The 10,241-nt window shown below is 30.9% G+C and overlaps 1 pseudogene; it reads right to left on the bottom strand.

Moving 5' to 3' along the window:
• Positions 1-3,641: 3,641 nt before the first annotated feature.
• LOC126722823 (ankyrin repeat-containing protein BDA1-like) lies at positions 3,642-9,922 on the bottom strand (annotated as a pseudogene).
• Between the last annotated feature and the right edge of the window lie 319 nt (positions 9,923-10,241).

The following is a 10,241-nucleotide window of genomic DNA, read 5'->3' as shown; positions in this document are numbered from 1 at the left end:
ATTAAGGTTAATTTGATACATTAAATACATAAATAATACCAACTAGACTAATGTTAATTGCATATAGAGAATTGAATATTATAGCTGAATTATAAATATTAATAAAAAGAAATAAAAATATATTACAATTGGAAAATATACTTTATTTTGGATATAAGACGATGCATAGTTAAATAAGGTTGTAATCTAATTTTTAATTTTATATTTTGATTTTAAGAGAGAGAGAGAGAGAGAGAGAGAGAGAGAGATTATTTGGTGTATGGTTTTGTAGGATATTAGTTTACAAAAATCAAAGTCTCAAACTATTAGGAGAGATTAATCTATAATTGATGATTTAACACATTTGCAACATCTTTTTGAAATATTTTAGGGTTTCAATTGAGTTAAGGTTGTCTCGTACTTTGAGAGTCTTAATAGAAATGAAAAAGAAAAATGCGCTAATTAAAAGTACTATAAAATGTTCAAAATATAATGTGATATTGTTTCTCATTGATGAATTTCATCAATTTAACTAATGAATGTTTATATCACATTTTTTATGATTAATAACATGGTAATTTGTAAACTAATAGTAAAATTTGTACATCACTAATTAAAAAACGTACAATCTTTAGAAAATATATATAATTTTATAAAAATTTGAGCCTTTAACTATAAAAAATGGGGCCTTTTTTCTCAAGAAATTTTTTATTTTTCAGTGGGGCCTTAGGCCTAGGCCTAACTTGCCTAGGCCTTGAGCCGGCCCTGTGGATAAGTCAGGCTACCTTCTAGTCAAGAGCTCACTGGGAGCTATATCCAACCATTCATCAGAGGGTGAGGTCTTGAGGACAGACTCAGACTCCTACTACAGGGCAACACTTGACTTTGATGGTGTTTTCAGACTCCATACTCACCCAAAGAATTTTACTGGAAAACAAACCTGGTCTGCAATTCAGTATGTTCCTAAAAACATCTGCCTGAATATCGTTGACACTTTTGGAAGTGGCCCTTGTGGTTATAACAGCATATGTATCATAGGAGCTTCTGGTATGCCAGTGTGCCAATGCGCTCCAGGCTTTTCTCTTTTGGATGTAAAGAAACAAGTATAGTGGCTGCAAACAAGACTATGTAAGCTACATAAATGAATGTAACGAGATTGGTGGTACTGTGATTTCGGAAGATCAATTTGAAATTTTGGAGATGGAGAATGCTGATTGGCCTTTAACTGCCTATGAAAAACTAGAACCCACAACAGAATTTGAATGCAAGAAATCTTGTCTGCACGATTGTTATTGTGCAGTTGCCATTTTCCAGGATCCGAAATATAATAATGGCACAGGAAGATGTTGGAAGAAGAAATTACCGCTTTCTAATGGGAGGTATGACCGCGGTGCCGTTGATAGAAAAGCTCTATTCAAGATATTGAAATTGAATAGCTCTTCACAGAATCCTACAAATCCAAATCCAGGCCAAGGAAAACAGAATCAAGCAACATTGATCCTTGCAGTCCTCCTAGGTACTTCTGCATTTTTTAATTTCTTTTCTGTAGCAGCAATTTCTCTAGTTTTCTTCCGTTTGTGGCAAGGAAAACTACCACATTTCTACAGAGCCTTACATACAAAAGATCTTGATACGAATCTTCGTTCATTTACATACAAAGATCTTGAAGAAGCCACAAGTGGATTCAAAGAAGAATTGGGTAGGGGTTCTTTTGGCACTGTTTATAAAGGGGTATTAGTATCAAGTCATAGCAAATATGTTGCTGTCAAGAAGCTAGACAAGATGATAAAGGAAGGTGAGAGGGAATATAATAAAGTAATAAAATGATAAAACATGTGATGAATGGAATATTGTAAAATGATGTAGTAAAATAATAAAGTATGCTTTTGATGTGTCAAAATTGCATTTTTTATAGAAGAGCTGATGGTAAGTAGTTCAGAATGAGCTGTGGCAAAATACATTGCATCTTAAGTTAATTCCCTGAAGGAAGCACAACTGTAATCAAGAAGGCAGGCTATCCAAATCTTGGGAAATCCCCAAATTCTAATCACTTTTTAATTATTGATGAACAAGACAATTGTTAATCAGAAAAAAACAAGTCTTAGGTTGCCGTGAGCAAGTGCAAGCATTTGAAGTCTTTTTTATAATTCAAAAGGTAGAAAAAGAGAAAACTCATAATGAATATCAATTCCTAAAGGGAAGAATATCCATGACTGAACAATTCTCTTTCAAATAAAATTCTTACTTTACAAAAACAAATATCAAAGTATTAACCACCACTTCCAAGAACCCACTTAGATGAGACTGGCACTATTTTAATCACCCTTTGTAACAAGAAGTTCAAAAGGTTCAACAAGACTTGGGGCCAAAAGAAACACAATCCACTGACCACAATCTCATTCATAGTTCAACTTGACCCCAATGCAGGGTGCTCAATTTTGAAGTCTAGTACAAACGAGAACACCACGTATAAAACACCCGCATGAAGCAGTACTTCAGCCCTTAATTGGAGCAATTGTTGCACCATTAAGCCAACCTAGTCAAGAATCAACCAATATGCCACAATAATCTAAAATATGCCAATTAAAATCTGTGTCTTTTGTGTCTAGAAAATACAGACAAATTACGCTAGGCTTTTTTTTTTTTTTTAACTAATAAACAAACATATACACACACAAAGGAGAAGGGATGGAACTCTAATACAAAGGTATGTGAGAAATATGATTACAAATTCAAAAATTAAGTAATACTATCTATGCAATCACACTGCTTTATTACTATATACATTATATTCATAGACCACATTGGGTACTTCAACTATGCCCTTAGAAACGCATACACTAAATTTTATTATTGAAGAAACAAAAACAAAAAGAATATGCTAAAGTTACGAACTTTTTTACAAACTGTTCATGTGGTGAGTTTGTAAGAATGTTATAAAATAGTTTGTGACATACAGCTCCAAGGTCGGCCAAATTTTTTATTTTTTTCTCCCATCAATTCTTCTCCAATGATTGAATCCGCAAACCACTTAGCGTTGACTCTTGCAATCTTTTGAGTTTAGACGTCTTCCTGTCTATTCCCAAACCAAAAACAACCATTACTAGGACTGTATGCGCGAGCCAAAGCACAAAAAGAGAAATCGCCAACACTGGAGCCTGGTTTATGGTCAAGAATGACATACAAAAACAAAACCCGAGGGAGAGAATGACCATGAAGACCGGACACCTGTTGTACTGTACTGGAAGGAGGAGAAAAACCATTAAGTTTGACATCCCAAATATTAAAAAATTACAAACTGAGAACACCATAAAAAAGAAGAATCCATATTCTTTTGAACCAATGGGTGTCCCCGCTGTGTGTGCTACTGTTGTATTGCATTGAGCCCGATCACTGGTTCTGGAATGAGAGTATTCCGTATTTCTGTGGCATTGCACTTACCATCATCTTGCCAAAGTCCCCCATGAGGGTTGATTACCACTTGATAGCTGATTGTTACAAACAGGACTGCAACCACCAGAAGTACATTCCACCTTTCGTCTGATAATGCTGTCATTTGACGAACATGATTCTTTCTCCAAAACTCGAAATATCCTATTGATGGCGGCCTTAGGCAGTCTGCATACCAACTTTTTGTAGAAAGAGATGAACCTGATTTGGCTTTAGCAATGGTGTAGCATAACCTTGATCTTTCTGTTGTCTACCTGTGTTTGTCCTTGCAAGATGTCCCATGCTGTTTTACCCTCTAAATTTGTACGGTTTATACTGACAAATTCTGATCCCCAAGCAACTAAGTGACTCACAGCCTACAAAATGTAGTGATACACGGTCACTAATCTCATCAATGTAAATTAATCAATCCTCGTGCTTGGTCCGTTCTTAATCCAAATGCATAAATTTCTTCTTTTATGCTTTTCTTTTTTTTTTTTGAAAATTCTTTCTTTTTTTATGCTTTTCAATAAAAATTATAATGAAAGAAGAAAAAAAAAAAAGATCATATATGATGTATTTTACATGCATTTGCAAAGCCATTGAATCATTAAATGATGAGATAATTTTTTATATATTACTAGTGCCGGAACAATATGTACATACACCAAGGGAGGCCATCACTCCTTAAAATTTTAATCATTTTTAAATAGCATATTAAAATATAAAATATTTTAATTTTTGGGGAAAAAAAATTGCTTAGCCCCAAAATTGAATTTTGGTTCAAAAAATAAAATGGTCATCTAGAATATTTCGGTTATTTTATAATTTATTTTTCCCTTTTATTCATAGCTTGATAATACTCAATAGATGTTAGTGGAGAGAGCTTGCCTAGCTTTTATTTTTTGATATTGCAATGTGCAACACAATATTGCCATGATTGTCTTCCCAATTCAAGACGGCTCTTTCAGAAAATTCAGAATTTTTACATAAACTAGTCGCAGATCCACGTGATGCGCGGGAATATATAATTATTTTTAATATGATATAATCCATAATTTATTCTCTCTAAAATTTATTGAAGATAATTTGTTCTCCTAAGAAATTAAACTATTTAAAAAAAAAATTCCAAATCTCTATTTCTACAAATATATCATTTTATTATTTTGGTTTTTTTTTTTAGATTCGATATTTATAACCCAATAATAATGGAGGGACATGCCAATACAATGTAAGATTTCCACTTTTTCTTCACGTGATGAGATTGTATCATATTTTAATTCTTTTGAATTTTTAGGTGCACCCTTTGTACTAGCTACATGCATCCTTAATTCCTAAAAGTGATGTCTAGTTAGCTGCCAACAGAAAATGATAAAACCAAAAAAAATAAATTAAAGTAAGGTTTAATAGGTTAGAATCATTATTTACAAAAACTTATTTACAATAAGGTAAATAAATAAAATATGTTTTAAACAAACCTTACTTCAACAAAACGATCAAATTTAATAGACCCTCACTTATACCAATTTCCATCAAAGACCAAATTGTCAAACAATAATGTGCCATTGATTCCACCCATGTCCACTACACACATTCATCAATGTGTCCATATACAAATCACCCACTTGTCATTACATTCATTTTATCAATGTTACGAATTTCCATAGAAAATCAAAATAGTGAGTATACAAATTATAACTACTAGTCGCATATTCATGCGTTGCGCATGATAATTTTTTTAAGATAGTCTCATTAAATATTTTATTAATACTATAATTTTAGTTATTAACCATTGGTTTTTCATTAGTTTTTAACTTAATAAAAACCTTAAATATACATTTTTTTACCTTTATACACACACACACATATATAGTGAATCTTTACACATACCTTTAAGAAAACTCTATATATTCCACTTTTTTTGATGCGTAAAATTATAGACTACTACTCCATAATGATAGTGGCTAATAAATTTTATATATTTTTTTTTAGTGATCTCATTTGTAACACTTCTTACCATTATCATATATTTACTAGCTAATGATTTGCATAACAAAGACGATAAATGAGAGGTAGCATTGTTCATTAGATTTTTGAAAGCAATAGCATATGAAAATTTTATATATAAATAAATAAATATATATATATATATATATTATAAATAAGGTTAAATGAAATATCAAAAAATGGATTTTTAAATTTTGTAACTTTATTTCTTATGTAATTTCTACTACTATTAGAGAACATCTCTTTTTTAGTTATGATTAATATGGTTTCCATAGTTAGAGTTTGATTAGTTTTAAATTTAAATTTACTACTATGATTGTATTTTTAATTGTTGATTGTTGATTTAATTTTTTAAGTGAATTTAACGGTTTATGTTACTACACTGTAAAGTTATTAATGTTCTCCACATGGTAATTTTTATTTTATTTTTTACTTTTCCTTACAACCTCTTTGTTTTCCAATCGACGATTACTAATTGACGTTTGGTTTTTTATTTTTTTTTTCTTTATCTACTCTTTATTACTTTGTATTGGTTTTTTTCTACACCATCTCTCTCTCTCTCTCTCTCTCTCTCTCTCTCTCTCTCTCTCTCTCTCTCTCTCTCTCGGCAACCTATCGTTTTTAAAATTTAATGATGATTCTATGACATAAATATGCATTATTAGTTTTTTTTTTTTTTTAATTTAGTGTTTCTAACTTGATTGTTTTGTATTTCATTCTTCCTGTAATGCATTGGGTGTAAGAATGAGTGTTTCCCCAGCATTACTCCACTTAATGTGGGCAATTTTTTTTATTTAAATTAGGCAAAATATTATATTTAAAATTTTTTAAAATAAAAAAGGAGTGGAAATATAAATAATTTAATGATATATATTGGGGATGTGGCTGAATTTAAATGATAAATAAAATGATATGAGAAAAAATAAAAATAAAATACATAACAATAAACACTAACTTATCCAAATAATTCTATGTAATATAATAATAGTACATTCTTATATACTATTTTTAATTATTTATAATGCAATATGATAATATTTATCAATCAAAGTCACAAAAAAATAAAAAACTTAAAACACAAAACTAAATCCCATCAACCAAAATAGAGTTCTAAAGAATACAAAACTTTATCAAGCTAAAATAAAGATGCAAGAAAAATAAAAATAAAAATCCACCAAAAAATTGAGGGAGAAAGAGTGGGAAATAACCACTTTTTTGTGAAAGAAAATTATGTAAAGAATGGAAGAGTGAATGACAAATTTATACTAAGAGGATGATAATAAAAAGAAACAAAATAAAGGAAGATAAAAGGAAAGAGGAAGAGTGATATCAAGGTAGAATGTTTGGGGAGATGAAAAGGTAAAGAGAAGGAGAAAGGTTGAAGAGAAGAAAAATAGAAGAGATGAAAATATAAGTAATTTAATGATAAGGAGGATGTGGTTGAATTTCAATATTGAGTAAAATAGAAGAGAAGAAAAAAAAAATTAAAAGATATAACAATAAATACTAAATTGTCCAAATTATGCTATGCAATGGAATACTACTTTATTTTTATCTACTATCTTTAATTTTTTTTATAATGTAATTGGATAAAATTTAACAATCAAAGAGCAAAATAATAATAATAATAACTTAAAACACAAAACTAAATCGTATCAACCTAAATTAGAGTTCTTAAAAATACAAAAATTTATCAACCTAAAGCAGAGATGCAATAAAAATTAAAAATCCACCAAAACATTGCGAGAGAGAGAGAGAGAGAGAGAGAGAGAGAGTACCTTTTTGTGAGAGAAAACTATGCAAAGAATGGAAAAGAGTGACAAATTTATAGTAAGAGGTAAGGGATAAGAAGAGACAAATAAAGGAAGATGAATGGAAAAATGAATAATAATATTAAAGTAGAGGGTAGTGGGGAGATGAAAAGGTAAGGGAAGAAGAAAGGTTGAAGAATGTGTAAATACTTAAAAAATAAGTGAATGTAAAAAAAAAATTATAGGAAAATTGGAAATAAAAAAGAAATACATATATAGATGTTAAAACCGACAAAAATGAATATGTAAAGTCAATAATCTATTTATATATATATTGGTAAAAAAATAGGAATAAATAATAAATAATAATTATGTAGCGAATGACATAGCGATGAGGTGGCGTAACAAGAGCTCAGCAACAATAAATGTCACGCTTTAACTTTTAGTAATATATAGATGTGAGTCACTTATATTGCCATGACCTTGTGGTCAAAGTTGGTAGCAAACTTGTTGAACTCAACCAATTGTTTTTGCCTTGGAGAGGATGGCTATTAGCATTCTAGGTCATGAACTTTAAATGGTTATGGGAAATTATCAGATTGTATTAGTTGTTATGCCCTATCAATGCTTAGATGGCAGAAAATGCCACATCAGCTTTTTAAAATATTTTTTTTGTACCAATTTTTTTTCCTTTCTTTATTTTTCCTTTCTATTTTCTTACATTTTCTTTAATCAAACAGAATTTGATTTTTCTTTCTCCCAATGTTCTTCCCAAACCCAAAATATGTAGTTACTTGAGGAGTTTTAGGAAGATACATATAAACTTAACAATTAAGACATATGTAGAATGAGATCACCAACACTCATTACTTAAAAAGCGTTGGTCTACACTCATTATTTTCGTTAGCAAGTAAATATCTAAGTACAAGCACTATATGTGCACAAAATTGAATCATTTGAGAATCTCCATGAGGCCTTGACAAAAACCACAATACCAATCGACCAACTAAATTATTCTAAACAAGCAGATTGCTCTACTAATATTTCCAAGCACAATACCCATAACAAAATAGGACCCACATTCAAACACCAAAATCACTACACCTACAAAGAAATTTACAACAAGAGAACCCCAAAATTGAAACCCATTTCTAGTCCATGTACCCATTTTGCAAATCTTGCCCAAAACAAAACCCATTTCGCAAATTGGTGGAGGTAGTAGATAGTCATTTATTTACCATAGACCCAGCAAAGTTCATTCAAATCAAAGTTGAGATCCTCGAATCATTGATAAAGAGATTTTTTTTACTTGTTTCTCTAACTCAATTCTTAGATAAAAACAAAAACCAAAATGAAAACATCACATTGAAGTTAATTATCAATTAGAAAAACATAATAGCAAACATATTGAGAGTAACATTCCTGAAGTCTTGAGAAGGGCAACTACAAAGCAATTTATAACAAACATGATCAAATGCCTAACTGAAATCAATTTTGAAAAAGCTAAAAATATATTTGAATATTTTTGAGACCATGAAAACTCAAACTCGTTCATCATAAAATCCCATAATTGAATTACATTTTTTTTTCTAGTTATGAGATGGAAATAAACAAATAAAAATAAGAATAATAAAAATAACAAAACTTAGTTTGAGTTCATACCCTTTGGACATGAGCTACTAATGTTCGCCTCTCATGTGCTTCAGTTTCGTTCACAAGCTCTAGAGTCACTCTCTTCTCTTGCAATCATTTGATTGGGTTTTGGCAATGGACTAGAGCCATGACCAAAAGAACTGAAAAAACACTTAAGAAACTATCCTGTTGTAGCCAATATCAATCAATTTGTGGAGAGAAAACAATTGAAAATTTATAAAGGAAAAAAAAAGGAGGTAAGGAGTTGAGGAGGTTGCAATCTACCAATGACTATCAGAATTCCATATAATAACATAATACAATTGAAAATTTATATAAATATATAAAGAGGTGAGGAGGTTGCAATCTACCAATGACTATCAAAATTTCATATGATAATGGCATTTGAAGAGTCTGGCCTAATGGAGAGACACATAGTAAAGTTGGAAATAGAGTAACACTTGAATTTAAAGAGATGCTCAATAAATGTCAATTGGTAAATAAAAAAAAATTAAAAATTAAAAAAAGAAAATAAATGATGATGTAGTGCTGATGTGGCTTAACTGGAGTGTAGCAACAATAAATGCTATGCTTCAGCTTTTAGATATATATAGATTTCTTCCAAGCCGTCCCACAAAGAATTTAAAAGTCTCGAGCTTATCATATTTGAGGGAAATTTGCAAAGCGATCTTGTTTTGCACTGTCACATTTGCAATAGAATCCGGACAAACTAATAGAAATTCTTCCAATAGATCACAGTGGTGATCACCTGTTGCTACTACATAATGCAAAGGAGTGAGACGCTCCCTTCCTTTGACTCGAACAAGGTCCCCATCAAACTGCAGAAGCCGTCGTACCAGCTCGATATGCCTATTTTGTAGAGCAAGGTGAATGGGACTAAACCCATCTGGATTTAGTTTCCAAGCAAATGAAGGCTTTAATCCCATCATCTCTGTGGCAAATGGTATGTGCCCAGCAGATGCAGCTATGTGTAAAGGAGTATCAGCAAATGGTAGCTCGTCGATGTACTCCAAAAGTTTAACATCCTCTCGAATTAAGGGGTAAAAGGCATCAATATCTCCACTTTGAGCAACCTACTTCAACCTCTCAACTCTCACATCCATTCTAGTTTCTAGAAAAGCCAGATATTAAAAAGGCAGAGTTTTTCCAGCTCAAACCACGGAGTGGTATATCAATCTCTCCATCCCTCTTTCCCAACAGATATCAGAATTTGCTTCTTGATGCTCTTAGAGCATCTCCAGCAAATTAAGCAAATTTTTGTACTGTTTAGAGAATGAACAGTGACTTTTACCTTTTAGCTATCCACTTTTTCAAATACACTTTCCAACAGATTCCCTATCTCATTCTATATCTCATTTAAATATTATTTCTTCATTCATTATTTATTCTTTTTTTAACAACTACACATCTTCCAACATTTTT

This window comes from Quercus robur, chromosome 4, assembly GCF_932294415.1.
Source record: "Quercus robur chromosome 4, dhQueRobu3.1, whole genome shotgun sequence".
Lineage (NCBI taxonomy): Eukaryota > Viridiplantae > Streptophyta > Magnoliopsida > Fagales > Fagaceae > Quercus > Quercus robur.
Note: the sequence above shows the minus strand (reverse complement) of the source record. Positions and strands in the feature narration are given on the sequence as shown.